Genomic DNA, 18,125 nt, shown 5'->3' on the forward strand with positions numbered 1-18,125 from the left:
GATTTTAAATAAATTAAATATTTATTTTGATGCCTTTTCTTTTTCTTTTCTGCTTAAACTAATATTTTAATTTTAAATAATTTAAACATTTTATTTTGTATCATTTTGTTTTTCTTTTCTGCTGAAACAAAAGTTTTAATTTAAAATAAATAAAATACTTTATTTTGATGCTTTTTCTTTTTCTTTTTATTTACACTAATATAAACCTGGTACACGCTAACTTACCGTGGACCAGGGCAACGGAGTAGTTTGTATGAGCAACATGTGTAACTGTCACGTGACAATTATTTTGTGATTTTAAACAGTAATTATATGGTTATTACAGTAACTATGTGTTTTAAAGAGTTACTATGTTTTTTGTAGAGTTTCAATGCGATTTGTGTCTAGCCCACTTTATATACATTTTAAACATTTTATTTTTCAAAATTTCAGATCTACATTCTGTTCATCTCTTTCATTTCTCTCTCTTCATTTTCTCTCTCTTCATTTTCTCTCAATGCTTTTCAAAATTTAGCCCAAATTTCTAGGTTTTGTTCGATTTTCTTCGTAATTATCTTATAACTCTTATAATTGAATCTATTAGATGAGGAAAAATTGGAGGAAGTAGTAGATCAAGAAGGAGGTTCGTCGTTGCCGAAACCGACTTGAAGAATTTGCGCTAGAAAAAGGACATTTAACGACGAACAATTTCGTCGTTAAAAGCCTCAATTTTTGTCGTTAAAACCTTTAACGACGGTCATGATGTTCGTTGTAACAGGTTCCGTCGTTATTGGCTTTAACGAGGATGTTCATCGTTAATAAATAACGTTTATTAACGACGATTTATGATTTCGTCGTTAAGCATTAACGACGGATTATCAGTTCGTCGTTAACAATTAACGACGGATTACCGTTTCGTCGTTAACAATTAACGACGAAATTACAATTTCATTGTTAAAAGTTAACGACGAAACAGTAATCTGTCGTTAATTGTTAGCGATGAACCGATAATTCGTCGTTAATGCTTAACGACGAAACAATAATTCGTTGTTAAATACATATTCACAATGATCAATTAAGCAATAAAGACCAAAAAATTCCTTGTAAAATGTCCTTCTCAACGGCCAAAAATTTTGAATTACGGCAATAACAACCAACTATTTTGTCGTTAATATTGCAATCATAATAATTTTATTTGCGCTTTTCGAAGCACCTACATTTTTCAAGTGAAACAATATAAATAACTATAAATCAATTAAAACAAATGAAAATTTCATTACTCAAAAGATGTTTAACAATAGAATTTTAAGTTATGTGAAATCAAAAATCACGCCCCCTTGTCTTTAAATTCTAAAAAAGCTAAAAAAAAGTAATTCTTGTTTAATCTAAAAGAATAAAATAAAAAAATTAACTAGTTGAAGTGTTCTCTCTTGGAGTGTTATCTCTTGAAAAGCGTTGTAAGAACACTTCTTTAAATGCTTTAAGCTCATTAAGCTCATCTTCAATTGGACTCATGTGACTCTTAAGTGCATTTTTTTCTTCTTGTACCGTATCCGTGCAAACGGTAAGAACCTGATTTTGTTTGTTGTTCCCCCTCCAAAACCCAAAACTCGATCACGCGCGAGACTTCGACTTTAAACACCTTATGTGTTATCTGTATCAAGAAGCAAAAAAGTTAAATATCATGGCAATGGAAAGTAAAAATGAAACCAAAAAGGATATAGATAAACAAAAAGTATTTGTACAAGCGGATTTAATAACAATAACAATATTACCCGTTACTTGTTATATTTCTCCTGGCAGGTGGCAGGTGGATAGTACTAAAAATTTCTAAATGCTTACTGGAATTTATAAAAATGACAACAAATTTTCTATTATCATTTATATCCAAGCTTTGATAATAATAAGACTCCAATATTTTTCAATTTGATTTCATAATCATAAAATTAGCCACTATCATCTTCTAGACTACCAAGAACTCCTATTCACTTAGGTAACATCAAATAGAAAAGTCCTTAGCTCAAATGTGATTATTAGTATTTTTATTTTATTTTTACTTTTCAAATCTCTATTTTATCTTACTAAATTCTTATTATTTTATTTGTAAATGCTGACTTATTATCATTTTTCTTGGAATTCAAATAGCACCACTACTTGGAAATTTTATGCTAAAAGACATTGGCCTGGGGTTTTATTTAGACTAGTTGATCTCCGGTAAGTCTCTAGGTACGTTGTAAAAGTTAGCTATTTTCCATCATATGGAAGCGAGTATATCTCCACGATCTACAAAGAACAATGTTCAATAGTTCTAGATTTTAGGAAGATTTTATTTTTGATGAGCATGGTAAGCATATATATCAATGACAAGTTGTCCTATCTGAAATATCATACTAAAATTGTCCAATTTTCCAAATTGTCATGACAAGTCATTGTTATAATTTGATACTATTGAACAGATTTTGGTCACCGCAAATCTGCAATGTAGGACTCATACAATGGCTTGCAGATGTATACTACAATAAAGAAGATAGGAAGAGGAAAACCTCACCTACACCACTCATTAGCAGAAATCTCTCCCCCTACCACAAAATTCCTATCTTAGAGGTTTTCGTCCAAACATGGCCCACAATCTAGACAATAATATTCCTTGTTTAGTCATCTAGAGTAGCTTCTCTATGGCAAGGCCTTGAGCCATGCAACTGATATTTCACCCACAACCTCCACTCACCCTTCCTTAGGAATCAGCTAACCTATGGTGACCTTATGCTCTTTAGCTAGTCCGCAAAAGCGCAAACCTACTTGTTAGTATTTCACCAAAGGTGTATCCACTAAGAAATTCATAATGACCCATGAATTAGTTTTCTCAAATAAGCCTAAATTTAGCATTTCCTGTAAACTCCAAAATGAATGCAAGAATATATCATGTTTAGCAACTATTGGGAATTTAATTTTCATCGATTTTTTCATACACATGTGATTGAGAATAGAAATTTACCGAAAATATACCTTCTGAACATTTTGGCATTCAACTTTATCGGTCACCGAGTTTTAAATACTTTGTGTGTTTAGAGGTCCTGAATATCCAAGAAAAAGACAGCCATGAGGGATAGGATAAGAAGTTCATATGTGACAATATCACCAATATTGGAAGAAAACATACAGATTATAATGAATTGATATATTAATACAATAAATCAAGATTAATTACTGGAAAACAACACACAATATGTTTTTCTAGCTCATTATTTTCAGTGAATAATCAAATACTGACAAAATTATGCCAAAATACAAACAATTGAAATGAATTCAGACATGAATATAAACTTCATGCAGGACTTAATGTTGGGACAGATACATCTTGCACATGGATAGAACGAGGTATGTCTTTTACAATTAGTCTTATCTATTGCATGTCCTTACAAAACTCTGTGGATAGCACATGAAACTGTATTTTTTTTAGCATTGGCTTAAAGACTTTGATTTCGGACAAAGGGAGTGCGTTTTATTTTGCTTCACTTGAGAAGATGTATCCCAACAATAAGAGAGCTTCACAACATTAAGATATATGAAGTAATAAGCATTCTTACTTCTAACCTATCAAACCAACAAAGTTAGTTTCTTCTTTGAGTGCCTCAATCACTCAAAGTAAAACATAATAGTATATTTTAAAACAAATATAGAAAAAAAGGGTTCACATGTATTCTCAAAAGTGCACAGAAGTGGGAGTTAAAAGGCACACTACATACTCCCTCCGATACTTTGAGTTCTCACCTCTTTCTGTTTACGTCCAACCCTTTGAGTTTTTCCACAGTGCATATTTTTACTTTTATGGCAATGAAAAATCTAACTGTCACCCTCCCTTATCTCACAGTATGGGTCCACCTTAGTTAATAATACACATGTCTTTATATCACCCCCACTATCCTATCCAAAAATATAAAATGACCCACTCTTCATTTACTTCCCCATTTCCTTGATTTATATTACTATAACATGGAAGAACTCAAGAGAACTGAGGGAGTATACAACCTATGTCATTAAAAGTTTGCTGGATAGCTGACTTGTTAGTTTGTTAATGTAAGAATGAGAGCGAAAAACAATTCTCTGAATAAATTTCAGTGTGGTGGACATTTTTTTCCTTATCTTAAATCTGAGTATACATTTATACTTATAAAATTATTAAATTCCACACTTAGAGTTGAGCCCATTATAAGAGAACTTCATAGTTAGGTATTCTACATGAATTAGGGCCCTTCTCATAAATTTAAAAGGGGTAACTGGTAAGGCAAAACAAATGAGAGGGTAAAATGAACTACTCCCTTTGTCCCTAAATATTATGTGAATTGATTTGAGTCATTCTCAAGGCATTTAGATTAATATATTATCACTCTACCGACCCCAATATAATGTCCAAATTAGGAAAGGACAGGAAATGCCACAGATCATTCTCAAGCCCCCGGTAGAATGAACAAGTCTCTAAACTTGTAGAGATGCCCATTTAGTTATAGTATTCCACCAAAGACTATTCTCTATTCTCACACTAGTGTGAATATATTGTACAAAATAAATATGGAGTAACAAATTGCAGAAAGTCATCTGAAAAGTATGGTACGACATATGGAAATGCATGACTTGTAATAAAACTTGGACCCAACAAACAAGCTAAATTACAAACTTCAAACATATATCAATTTTATATGAAATGGAAAGGGAAATCCCAGAATTTAAACCATATACTTCGTATTATTTATCAATATCCTTTTCAATCCTATAAAATCAAAATGATCCTACATAGAGACAAACATCTATGATAATAACATCAAATGCACCATCTTGCAGTTTCTTGTTTACATAATGCCAAATTTCCATTTATACTAACGTCGAGATAATGATCAATGAAACAAGTTAAATAATAACTTCCAAGTTTTTATTGAAAATAAGGATAAAAATTAACCCTCATGTACATATATTAGGTTGAGATTTGTATATGAAGATTATAAGTCAAACACACCAACTTATGCCTCCTGAGACAGAAACTCTGAGCAAGAAATCTCAGCAACAAGTTTTCTTGATGTAAGAAAAAAAGAGTCTAACACAATCCCATCAGGAAGAGAATCGTATTAAATTGATTCTATTGGAAAAAAGTTCAATTGCAAATTGATTATTATATACCGTACAAAAATGAGAAAACTTTCAATTTCTATAAACAATAAATCAGTGACCATATAGGAGTACTAAAACCAATTGAACTCTTCAAGATCATAATAGGTTAATAATTGAAAAATACACAAAGTAAACTAAACAAAAATAGTATGAGAACCTTTTAAATTGTACCTTTGATATACCGAGATTCAAAGAGAAATTGACCCTAGTCGTGCTAGCGGTTGGGTTGTGTCGCTATGGAAGTCGCGTAACGCCACCGAATTGACTGAGTGAAAGAATCTCGCAGCCAATTTCATCTCCATCTGCACCTATTCAACCACTAAATCCTCTACTTTTTCCAGTTCTACCACCAGTGTCGCCTCCACCACCAGTGTAGCTCCTTTGCAAATTCCACCGTCGAAACCATACCCACAAAGCTTGGATATTAAGATGAAAAAGGAAGGTAGAAAATTATCTGGGGATGACCAATCGCCGCCGTAACAATAATTCAAGGAGGGAGAAGGAAAAATCATACTTAGGTTTTCGTGAGTTTGATATTCTGTGTAATTGAGAAACTTTATAAACGGCGCTCCAAGGCATTAACGACGAAACATAAGTCAAAAACCCCTCTCAGTTTTACTCTTTTCAAATTTTCATATAAACCGCATATATTTTATTAATATTTTATATTTTTGTTGTTTTAACGATAACATTTTTTCTCTCGTCGTTAATCACTTGTCGTTGAAGGTCCTATTTCTAGTAGTTGTCTACAAATCTTCGCAAGAAATTTTAGAGATTGCATCTCGGTTTGTTGTTTTTTAAAGAATTTTAAGTTTATTTTTATTTAAAAGTGAAAATATTTGTTGTTTTTGAGAAATTAATATTTGTGTTTTACCGAAATATCGTTTTCACTTCGCAAATTCGATCAGTGACTTCACGATTTCAAATAGTAACTATATAAGTAATACAATAACTACATGGTTTAAAGAAATACTATGTAACTTTAATGGTCACTATATGTGTACAATAGTTACTGTATTATTTTAATGGTTACTATATATGTACAATAGTATCTATATGTGTACAATAGTTATTATTTTGTTGAGTGATTTGAAATGTTTGTTGTTTTGTTGAAATTAGGGTTAGTGTTTCACATAGTTAGTATATAAATGATATAGTTACCTTTAATTTATGTTGCGAAATAGTGTTTTTAATAGTCACTGGAATGTTCGTTGCGTTTATGTTAGTAGTTGTTTTTAGAGTAACTATATTATTTAAAAAGTTACTATAACTTTAAAACAGCAACTATGTGTTTAAAATAGTTACTATATTTTTTAGAAAGTTATTATAAGTTTAAAACAGTAACTATGTGTTTAAGATAGTTATCATGTTATAAACAATTTATAGTGACTTTTTGATAACCAATAGTTACTATACGATTACATTATGTACTATGTTATTAAGAGTATGTTTTTGTCCGTTTCTTAGATAGTTACTATATGATTATAATGGTTACTATATGTGTACAATAGATAATATTATAGTAATAGTCACTATATGTTTTATATAGTCACTATATGGTTTATATAGTCACTATATATTTGAAATAGGTACTATGTTTATTTTATCATGATTTGTTACCATATGTTTATTTTCTTCAATAGTTACTATATTATTTATATAGTTACTATATGTTTGAAATAGGTAGTATGTTTATTTTATCATGATTTGTTACCATATGTTTATTTTCTTCAATAGTTATGTATGCTTTATATAGTTACTATATGTTTGAAATAGGTACTATGTTAGTTTGTTATGTTATGTGCATGTTTTTTATGTTTATTCTATATTTTTAGTGATGTAGTTACTATATTATGGATCGAGTTACTATATTATTATCACACCAACTATGTCTGCAACTTTGTGACTAAATGACCATCAATAATATTTATAGGTACTATATCTTGTATTATAGTAACTATATGTTCGGTATAGTTTTTTATGTATATTATAATGTTATTTTTATGTTTGCCCTCTTTGTTGTCCTCTATGTTATTAGTAATAAGAGTTATTATGTTATGATCACAATAACTATGTGATCATAACAATAACCATATATGCAACCCTACTCCTATATGACTATCATTAATATTAAGAGATACTATATCATGTATAATAGTACTATATGTTTTTAATAGTTACTATATTATCATAATGTTCTTTTTATGTTCTTTTTTGGTACTATATGTTATTAGTAATAAAAGTGACTATAGTATTATAACTATATGACTATAACAATAACAATAACTATATCTGCAATTTTGCGAGTATCTTACCATCGTTAATTCTAAGAGTTACTATATGATGTATAATAAAAACTATATGTTTTACATAGTTACTATGTTATTTTTTCAAATTTAAATGTTAAATCATTAACTTAGTTTAAATATTATTGTTTCAGAAATACAAAGATGATGCACCCAGAATTGAAGTCGTGCAAAGAATAAATTTTGCAAGGAAAACAAAAGCAAGAAAAGAAAAAAATCCGGACAACAATGGAAACCAAGGACGTGGTAGAGGAAGCAGAGGACGTGCTGGTGAAAAAAAGAGACATGGACGTGTCGATTAGTATTTTTTAGTTCAAAAAATATTTGAGTTTAACCTGGTTTATTTAATAGATGCAAATAATTAGAATGTCGTAGCTAAAACAACGAACCAAGTAGTTAATGTTTTTCTTATTACTGTTCAGGAGTTGTAATTTCTGTTACTTTTGATATAGTTACTCTTTTTTATTTCAGTAATTATGTGATATACAATAGTAACTATATAATAGAAAAGTTACTATATGTGTAGGGGGATTTTTTCGCGCACGTTGCCTTTTTCCCTTCCTACGGGGGCGGTTTTAGAACCTTTGTATCTTTGTATTTTGAAGGAGTCGTCACCAAAACATTATTTAGGGTCTCGTTTGGAAAGACCAAAAAGATGACTCTATTAAGATAAGGCATTGAATCATAGAAACGGATGGGTGAGATCCGGGCAAGGGAACGAGATGCTTATTCCGCGAGCTTTAAAAATGATTCAAATGCGTGGCACAACATTTTCGAAAATACCCTAGTTTAGACTATGTGGGTTTGAATTTAGAACAAATCGAATTTCTAGTTTGTATTGTGATCACTTTGCTTTAAAGTTAATTTAAGGGAATCTAAGATCGGTTTGTCCAAGAAATTATCTTTGTTAAGCGTGGCGTAACCTTGTATTTTGTTGTATTTAGCATGTTAGGTGATGAAAGCAATAAACAAGTAAAGAAACATCACAATGGAAAATAGGTGCGGAATTAGTAAAGTACAAGACCACCTAGAAATGGACTAGGAGGTAGAACCACATTGCCTAGAAGGACTAGGCAAGTAAAGTTGCGGAATTGAAATTGCATAATTGAAAGTGCGGAATTGAAATTGCATAATTGAAAGTGCGGAATTGAAATTGCATAATTGAAAGTGCGGTATTGAACTTGCATAATTGAAAGTGCGATATTGAACTTGAATCTTAGCACATGAGATCCGAACGCCAAGCGACTCCTTAAAAATAAGTGCGCCCGACACGGATTCAAAGAAAAAATCTCTACTTTAGGTCAAGTTGCTCGACCTAAAGTGTCTTGGATTTTGAACATAGAACTTGGACTTGAAAAGTTTGAATCTTGAAATATTGAACTTTGAAATATTGAACTTGAACTTGAAATATTGAACTTGAACTTGAAATATTGAACTTAAGAGTCTTGAATCTCAAAGATTGGACATTTTAACGTTGAAAAGGTTTGATCTTTAATGTGCTCCTATTTTGAAATGATCCTAGTTTAGGGAAGTGATTGCAAACAACCCTAAACATGATTGGATATTGAAACTTGAACTTGAAATTTAAAAAGTGGAGTCTTGAATCTCAAATATTAAACCTTTAAACATTAGAAAGGCATCATCTTTGATTACTCCATGTTTTAAAGGTGATTCTAGTTCAAAGAAGTGATTACAAACAACTTTGAACATCATTGAATCTTGAAAGTTTGCATTTTTGTATCATATAAAGTTTTGATTTTGTAAGAAATGTATGATTGTGTGAGGGGGTCGAAAAAGCCCGAGGCTAATGCGTGACCTTGTCCCTCGTGGGTGTGACGATTCTTTTTATTCAATCAAGTGTAATTGGGTTTCGTGTGAGTATACACCCAATTGACTAGTAATATAGGAGTCGCCATTCAGTTTTTAACGACAATGAGAAAAACTCACAAAACCCGGTTATCGTGACATAAAGGGAGTGCAATTATGTTTGACCACGACGGCCGTAGGTTCCCTTGTGATCCCTGGTGTGGGGACCTCTCAATATACACCCGCAAGGTAGAGATTGAGGGTTCGGGGAACTGTAACTACCGAGAGGAGTAATTCGCTCGTCGATAACTCCAGAGGCAGGATATCCTTACTAGCTCAGCATAAATAATTGAAGGGACATGCGTTAACTATTAAAATAATCTGAATTGATTTTAGCAATATGCAACATATAATACTAATTCGATCGTGATTATCTGATTTAAGTAGTATTAAGGGACCTAGCATGATAATCCGATTTCCCCAAAAATATTATATTGGTTAGGCGTGATAGAACAATCAGATTAGGTTAGTTTAATAGTTCATAAAAAGGGCGAGGAAAGCAGTTAAATCATCGAAAAGGGACACATTACGACGCACCCTTGAGAGGTGCGTCACGGTTCTCAGAAAACTAACCACTTTGACTTTGCTATTTCTCCTTTTTATTTAACGAATCTCAATTATGGGACAGGATACGTTCTGTTCGATTTATGGATCGATTGCGACAGAACGCGTGAACAGTTTCGCAGCGAGAGGCTTAGGCTAAGGGTTGGAGTCAATACTCAAATTATAATTGTGTGTTGTTGTGTCCTTTCACGTCGAAACTAGGGGCCTATTTATAGGTTAGAGTTCGTGGAAAGATAGAATTGCAGAGTTCTAATCCACAAAGAATTAGGAAAAGAGACGTACCCAGGTATTTTCAGTGCCCAGGCCTGGGCGCCGAAACGTTGAAAATAGGGTCTGGGCAGTTTTGTTTAGTCAGATTCGGATTCCTAAAATCCGTAGAGTTTGAGATTAATTCGAGTCTTTTAGCGCGTATCAATTTTATGACGGAATGCGTCTGGGCCCGTTACGAACTCTAGGCTCGTTAGGATTTTAATTAATACGTAACTCTTATTTCCGAATCATATTAGGAATAGGATTCTCGCAGTTTTCTATCTCATTTAGGATTTATGTTGGAATGCAATACCTAATTCTGACAGGTTTCTATCTTTTATGATTTGCCACTTTTAGAAGCTACCTTTTACGGCAGTTACTAGTTTTAGCAGGTTTCCATAAATAGCAGGTTACGGGTGAAATGAAATGGGGAATCGAGATTCGTTTATTTTATAGGAGATGCGTTGTCAAGTGGAGTTTTTATGCTTTCATCATCGAACCTTTCCCTTGCGGGAATGGGGATAAAAGTAGGTGTCTACAGTTAGCCCCCACTTTGACTGAGTCTTGGAGTAAGACGATGGTCAAAGTATTAGACGGAGTGCGTCACACAAGCCATGATGTATGTGACCTGTTTTGCGAGGGTCTCACGAGCCCCCGAGTGATAACATTTGACTTAAGGGTCATCACTTGAAGTGTCGACATATCCCTCACGTGTCATTGGGATTTGTCAACTGATAGTATAGAAACTTCCTCACTTTGTCATTGGAAGGATCTAAAGGTGCGTAGAAACTCCCTCACTTTGTCATTGGGAGTAGCTACAGATGTTTTTCGAAATTAAAGCTGTAAAGTGTAATTGGGCCTGGCCAAGCCCAATCACGAGGTAAAACGTTTTTAAAGATTCTCATTTTCAGGGCTAGCTAAACGAGAAAACCCCCTTGTTTTTATAGGACGTAAAACGAAAGAAAATCCAGCACATCGTTCTTTTTTGGAAAAACGGAAAACCAATCCTTTAATTTTTGGAAAAAGGGAAAACCGATCCTTTAATTTTTGGAAAAAGGGAAACCCAATCCTTTAATATTTGGAAAAAAGGGAAAACCAATCCTTTAATTTTTGGAAAAAGGGAAAACCGAAAAAAGTTATCGCTGCAACGACTAAGGACCTGCGCGGTTAGTGACGCAGACCCCGCCCGCTGAAGGTGGGCGAGCCTGTCCGCTGAGGGTGGACGCCCCGTCCGATAGAAGTGGACGAATCTGTTTTGATGTTTTGAAAATAAGGACCTACGCGGTTTGTGACGTAGACCCCGCCGGCTGAAGATGGCGAACCTGTCCGCTGAGGGTGGACGCCCCGTCCGATAGAAGTGGACGAATCTGTTTTGAAATTTATTTTGCTTTTTTGAAAATAAGGACCTACGTGGTTTGCGCCGTAGACCCCGCCGGCTGAAGATGGCGAGCCTGTTTTAAATTTGAAGATTTTATTTCTTTCGAAAACTGAGGACCTGCGCGGCTAGTGACGCAGACTCCGCCCGCTGAGGGTGGGCGAGCCCATTTTGAATTTCTTATCTTGCCTATGTAGAAGGGCTTTTGTGATTACAACCTGTTGGTGGGTCGTAATATTTCCTGATTAGATGTGTCCTATAAGTGGGTCTACACTGTGTATATTTTGTTTAACAATATATTTTTTGAGATATCCAAACATGATATGGCGTGTGGCGCAGTCTGGGAATGTGATTTTGATCGCGCGTCCCTTGTTGGAGTCCATTTTTTGCGAGCCCCCAAGCGTTGGGGCTCGTCGGTTGTTTTTTGTATCTTGTAATCATGTTTGGGGTCACGCTCGTATGTGCGAGCGACCTCCTATAGTAGTGTGCTATTTTAGCGAAGCCGTGGAGTGTGACTTTAGTTTTCAGGCGACATCCGGTTTTGGCTTGGCCCGGATTATCCTTTTGACAGACAGACATTTTCTATTTGGAAAACCAATGACTTAATGACACATATTTTTGGTGTTTCGAAGAATGACCATGATATTTAACTTGCTCTTTCTTTTCTTTTTTTGAAAAGTGTACATGAGCATTTTCTGAGACGAGTCTAAGTTTCGACCAAGTTTTAATGTTATTATTTTTTTGCTTATTTGGGAGCTAAAGGTGCTTTGGGCTTGATCCTTCTTGCAATAGGGCCTCGTGTTTTAGCAACACGGTCTTAAGTCATTTCCTGTTCCGTGTTTTGAGAAATCTGGGCCTTGGGCTGCATTTTCAGCGCCCAAGTTCAGGCGTCAAACATTTCGGCACCCAGGCGTGGGCGCTGAAATTCCTTTCCTGGTAATATTTGACTTTCGGATTTCCTAACACGTTTCCGAATGGGATCAGGATGTCATGGGGTGCGTTCAGCTATATATAGGGGCTAGATACGTCCTTATTTTCCATCACTCTCAAATTCTTTCTCTCTTTTTGCTGTGCTCTAATTATTTACTGCTTTTGCCATGTCGATCCCTACTTTCTCACTCCAACGGACTGTTAGGCGTTGGCTACGAGCCCTTACTCCCACAGAAAAAGCTTTGTTAAAAGAATACCAGTTAGAGGCACTTTTAGGCTTACAACAAATTAATATTGATTATAACTTTCTGCATGCTGCCCTAAGCTTTTGGGACTCTGATCATCATGTTTTTTCCTTTCGGGGCAATGAAATATGTCCTTTGCCTGATGAATTTGTTGCGATCCTTGGTTATCCTACTAATGCTACTCCTGTTACCCCTGGCACTGTTGAAGAGGGTAAAACAACCATAAGGGCCTTCCTAGGGCTAGATGATAACATGTTTGCTGAAATTGTTGTAGATGATAAGGTTAACTTGGCAAAACTTGTAAAACATCATTTTAGGCCTAGCAAGAATATGACCGAATAGAAATTGAATATTCGAGCCCTTATATTTTGCTTGTTGAATCATTATTTGTTGTCGAATAACAATGGTGAGTTCGGTGACATAAGGTTGATCCCCTTGATTAGCCAGATGGAAAGTTGCTATTCTATTATGCCGTTGGTTGTTGCTGAGACTTTGCTGAGTGCGGATGAACTGAAGAAGGGCGCCAAATCTGAATATTTTAAGGGGAGCCCCCTATTACTGCAGGTAATCGATCTTTTCCTTGCGCACATGTATGTTTTTTTTTGCACATATTTCTTTCTGCCTGGGGCTGAGTTTCAGCGCCCAGGGCTGGGCGGTGGAATATTCGGCGCCTGGTCCTGGGCGTTGAAACTGCGCCCCAGGAACCTTTTTTTTTCTTTCTTTTCATTCTTTTGATTCGACCGTACATGTTTTTGCAGATTTGGCTTGCGGAACGGCTTAGACTTTTGGAAGCTCCTGCCGATCCTAAACATTATCGCCCTATAGCTTTGGGTAACCGAAAATACTTGCACCAAGGCCAGGACGAGGCCGAATGGACCTCCTTTTTTACTTATGGTATTTGTTCTATTAAGTGGGTGGTACCATGGTGGGGTTTGACTACTATGACAGGGGGGGGTCTGATGTATCGGTTTATGTTTCTTTGTTGGGGCTATCTCGTCCCATTTATATTTTTCCTTACCGAGTCATGCGTCAATATGGTTTAAGGCAGACTATCCCCTTTTCTGATACGGTACCACCTAAGGTAGCGGCCTTTGCACAAACACGGGTCCTAGCGTGGGCCAAGTATTATGATGGCCTCCCGCGTTGGGCCATAGCTACAAATGGCTTTGTGGGTCTTTCTGAAAACTATAAGTTGTGGATGAGCTCCGATGACAAAGATGTGAGGACCGAGGCTCGAAATGGGGAGCCAGCTGAGCTTTTGATACCTCGTATTCGTGTTAAGTATGAGGGTCCTGATTCTGCCAGACCTCGTACCTATAGTTTTAAGACTGTGAAAGCTCGTCCTGATCGAAAGCGAAAGGAAGTTCCTCCCCGTTCCAGTTTCAGGCCTAAAAAGATGCCTAACATGAAGGGGCCTGCTGTTGTTAAAAGAAATGCAAGCTCTCGCGGAGATCGTCGCCGGAACAATGTATGGGTTAGAAAGGCTCAGCCGCCCGTAGAAATAGTGGCTAGTCTAGTTGATGATAATAACCCTTCTCCCACCATTGCCTGTGCCTTCGAGGCTGAGCGGGCTATAATTGAGAATGTTTCTGAAGCCTTGACATCTTTGGAAGTTAGTGTCTAGGAGCCGGTTCTTATGGAGATTGATATTGGGGCAGCGCAGAAGACTATGGGGGTGGATCCTGCGAACATCGCTCTCTATAAGACTAGAGTAGTGTAGTTCTTTGCTAGGGTGTAGGTGCCCTTTTTTTTTTTTTTTTTTTTTTTTTTTTTTTTTTTTCAGTTGTGTTTGTTTTTTATTCCTAGCGCTTTGTTTTCCTTCTTATTATATTTTAATAAAGGCGTATTTTTAGTTTTTATTTATTTTTGTTTCTCCTCCTTTTTTATGTATTTTATATGTCTAACACTTATTGCAAAGAATATATTTTTTGTTTGGACCGAATCCTTGGTAAGGATTGCCTACGTATCTTGTCAGAATCAGGTCGCGCGTAGTTCTAGCTTTAGAATAAGTTCTAGTATGCCGGATTTCGGTAGATATGTCCTGAAGTGGGAACATATTACTTAATTGGTCAAATGAGTGAAGTATTTGCCATTATTTTCATCTGCCGTTTTTTTTTGCCATAGGTTGCGTAAAATTCGACCAATTTGTATAGCTGTATTCTTGGTAAACCTATTTGGATACGTATTGTACCCCCCAAGTGTTCGTTATTTTTCCGTTGTGTGCGGATAAAATGACGAGCACTTTCGAAAAAGAAAACTTTTGGCAGGCAGAGAGTTTCAACGCCCAGGCTGGGGCGTCAGAAATTTCGGCGCCCAGCCCTTGGCGCTGAAAATGACTTGGGCGGTCAATTTTGACGCTTTGCTTCACATGTTCTTGCGTTTATTTCTATTTCGTTTTTTTTGTGCCTTGATATTTTGCTTTGTAGTTAAAGTTAATTTTGAGGCTATTTTGGAGGCTTTTTTTGACTGTTAGCGTGAAACGCATTTTGTCCAGATTAATTTTTTCTATCGGTGACTCAAAACAGTTTTGAAAATGGAGTTAGGGTGCGGAATTTATGAAGATCTTTGTGTAGGCTTTGGAGGTAGGTTGGTAGTGAAGGGTATTATGGAATCTATGTTTTATGAATCTATTTTTTTGGTAACATTTGCATTGTTTTAAATTTTTAATTTCCCTTGATTTTAGGTTGCATGGATTGGTTATGACACTGGTTGGCTTTTCAGGTTTTGGGGATATGAATGGGATAGTGTGGTTTATTTTGTGGGTTTCGGGAATTGATTCTCATGGCACTATTTCAAAAGCGAGTGGGCTTTGTTTGTTGGGCCTATAGTGGGCCGCTTTTTTTTTTTTTTTTTTTTTGCAAGTACATTTGGTGTTTATTTAGTGTTAGAATAAAATTTCCAGGAGAAATATTACGCCTTTATTGATTTGGAAAGTAAGGAAAACACACTGAAATAAAACTGACCCATATTCTAAAGGGTCTTAGGACCATCTAAAGTCTCTATTATTTTTTTATCAATCTAAAGAACTACTAGGCGCTTTTTACTAATGGTGCTCTATGTGGCTCAAGCCTGGGGTTTAGTCACATAAAACTTCGGTCCTTCACCGGTACTCATCTTGAATTCCATTCCTTTTGCGTTGACCCACTGATATGTCTTCACCCATCCGTTCTCGACCTCTTCTAGTGTTGATGCAGGAGAGATTAACCGGGTTGGATCGAAACCTTCATCTTGTAAAGCTAGGGTAGTCATCACAGTCTCGTCCTCCATAGGCCTCGATTCGTTAAACAATGTCCACAGAGCCTGGTTGTCCAATATTTCAGCTGTTTTAGTCTTGGTGAGGTGGGGTGCCTCATCCAAGGTGTGGCAGTCATGGAAAATTTCAAATCCGGGTTTTAGCAAGCCATCCTGAACGAAGGGTTCAGGGAAATCACAGCATGGGTGTTCTTCTCCTTCCCGAATGAACATCCCGTTAAGGGTCCTTTGATATGGGGGAAGGAGGGTGGTTTGTTTGGTTTTGTTAAGGCGTAGCCTAGATAGGCGGTCAGCAATATCTTCCTCCGTTGGTTCATAACCTAAGCCAAAGGGAGTAGATTTGTCGGGAAAAGGAAGGAATGTGCATTCCTTCTTCCTTATGCCCAATGGGGTTCCTGGAAAATAGCCTTGAGCTAACAGCATTCTAGGGATGACTCGGGATGCATGCGGGTCTAGGAATGCTGGATCATAATCTTCGATGAACTGGATTGTTTCTTCCATTTGAAACCCATAAAGGTCGTCTGCAGTTTCGGCTGTTCCAACCATAGTACAACTGACGTCGAGAGGAGGGGCGCAGATTTCTAGTATTACCCCGTTATGGTTAAGTTTAACCATTTGGTGCAAGGTAGAAGCCACACCTCCTAAGTCATGGAGCCAAGGTCGCCCCAAGAGGAGGTTGAAAGTGGGCTTGATGTCGATAATTTGAAACTCCGTGGTGCGTGCCACAGGCCCGGTTTGTATGGCAAGGTTGATTTTTCCCAATACAGGCCTTCGGGAGTTATCATAAGCTCGTACCCCTTGCGTGGAGGTTTGGAAGTCATCGCTTCCTAGCCCCAAGCAATGGGCGGTTCGCAATGGGCAGACATTAACCGCCGAACCATTATCTACGAGTGCTAGGAGGATGTTTTGTCCTTTGCATCCAACCACTAGGTAAAGGGCTTTATTGTGAGCACACCCCTCTTTGGGTAAGTCTTTATCAGTGAAAACTATGGCCTTTTCTCCGGCATCTCTCGTGACATGGCTAACCAATGAGTCAGGTGTGATATCTGTAGGTACTGAGATGAGGTCAAGTGAGCGAATAAGCTTTTCGCGATGTTCCTTTGAAGTACACATAAGATCCCAGATGGTAATCTCAGCCTTGGTTCTTTTTAGTTGTTTCAGGAGAGGATTTTCAATGACTTCTGCGACGGTGGCGTGCCGCCCGTTCTCAGGAGTTTGCCTGACCGGGATGTCGTCCATAGGAGGTGGGTGAATATCCGGTTGGTATATCCTTCCGGATCGGGTGAGGTTGTCGACCTCGGGCTCCTGAGGGGTGGTGTCAATGAGAGCATACCCGGGCCAAGTTTCAGTGAAGAGGTCCTGACCCGAGACTTGAGATAGGTAAATATCTTCAGCATCATCGTTCCACACACCGCACACTTCCCTCTCGATTCGATCCATAGGGACCACAGCGAGTGGTGCACCTTGAGGTGTAATATACACCGTGGGGTCGAAATTCTCTGGTTGGTCGAGAGAGATGTGACAAGAGCCGAGTGGGCTCTTGTTGTTGTTTGGTTTGCCAACGTTAGGGAGAGGTATTACTTCATCCTCTATCATGTCCTGGATCGTATGTTTTAGAGTCCAGCAGTTTTCAGTGTCATGCCCATTTCCTTGATGGAATTTGCAGTAAGTACCTTCGACCCAATATTTGTTTTTGACAGGAGGGTCACGGGTGGGGCCTATAGGTCTCAACTTTCCTTGATTGGTTAGTCTTTCAAAGGCTTGTACCAAAGTTGACCCGAGTGGGGCAAACTTTCGATCTCGGACCCATCTTACAGGGTTTTTTCGGGCGGGAGCCTCTTCTACAGCATGGACTTCTTGGGCTTGGGATGTGTTACCCCGATTATAGGTGTTGGTCTTATATGTGGGTTTGCTCTGTATGGTTTTGGCGAGGTCGTCCTCGATCTTTATTCCCACATCATAAACTCTTTTGAAAGTGTCGAGTCCCAGGTACCTAAGGTGTTGTCTGTAAGCCGGGTCCAGGTTGTTAATGAATTTTTGGACCAATTCTGTTTCGGGTGGCCTATTGATTAGCTGGGCCGCCTGGTCCCTCCATCTAGCAAAGTAGGTTGTGAAACCCTCATTTTTCTTTTGGAAGAGAACTTCCAGCTCGCGCATGGTGACTTGGAAATCCATGTTCGACGAGTATTGCTTGAT

The 18,125-nt window shown here is 36.9% G+C and overlaps 1 long non-coding RNA gene across 1 annotated transcript; it reads right to left on the reverse strand.

Moving 5' to 3' along the window:
* Positions 1-1,234: 1,234 nt before the first annotated feature.
* LOC110793873 (uncharacterized) lies at positions 1,235-5,756 on the reverse strand. Its single transcript, XR_002534821.2, has 3 exons — positions 5,314-5,756; positions 2,986-3,053; positions 1,235-1,633 (listed from the first exon to the last, which is right to left on the reverse strand). It is a non-coding gene; the product is annotated as an uncharacterized lncRNA (long non-coding RNA).
* Positions 5,757-18,125: the final 12,369 nt, after the last annotated feature.

Source organism: Spinacia oleracea, chromosome 6 (assembly GCF_020520425.1).
Source record: "Spinacia oleracea cultivar Varoflay chromosome 6, BTI_SOV_V1, whole genome shotgun sequence".
NCBI lineage: Eukaryota > Viridiplantae > Streptophyta > Magnoliopsida > Caryophyllales > Amaranthaceae > Spinacia > Spinacia oleracea.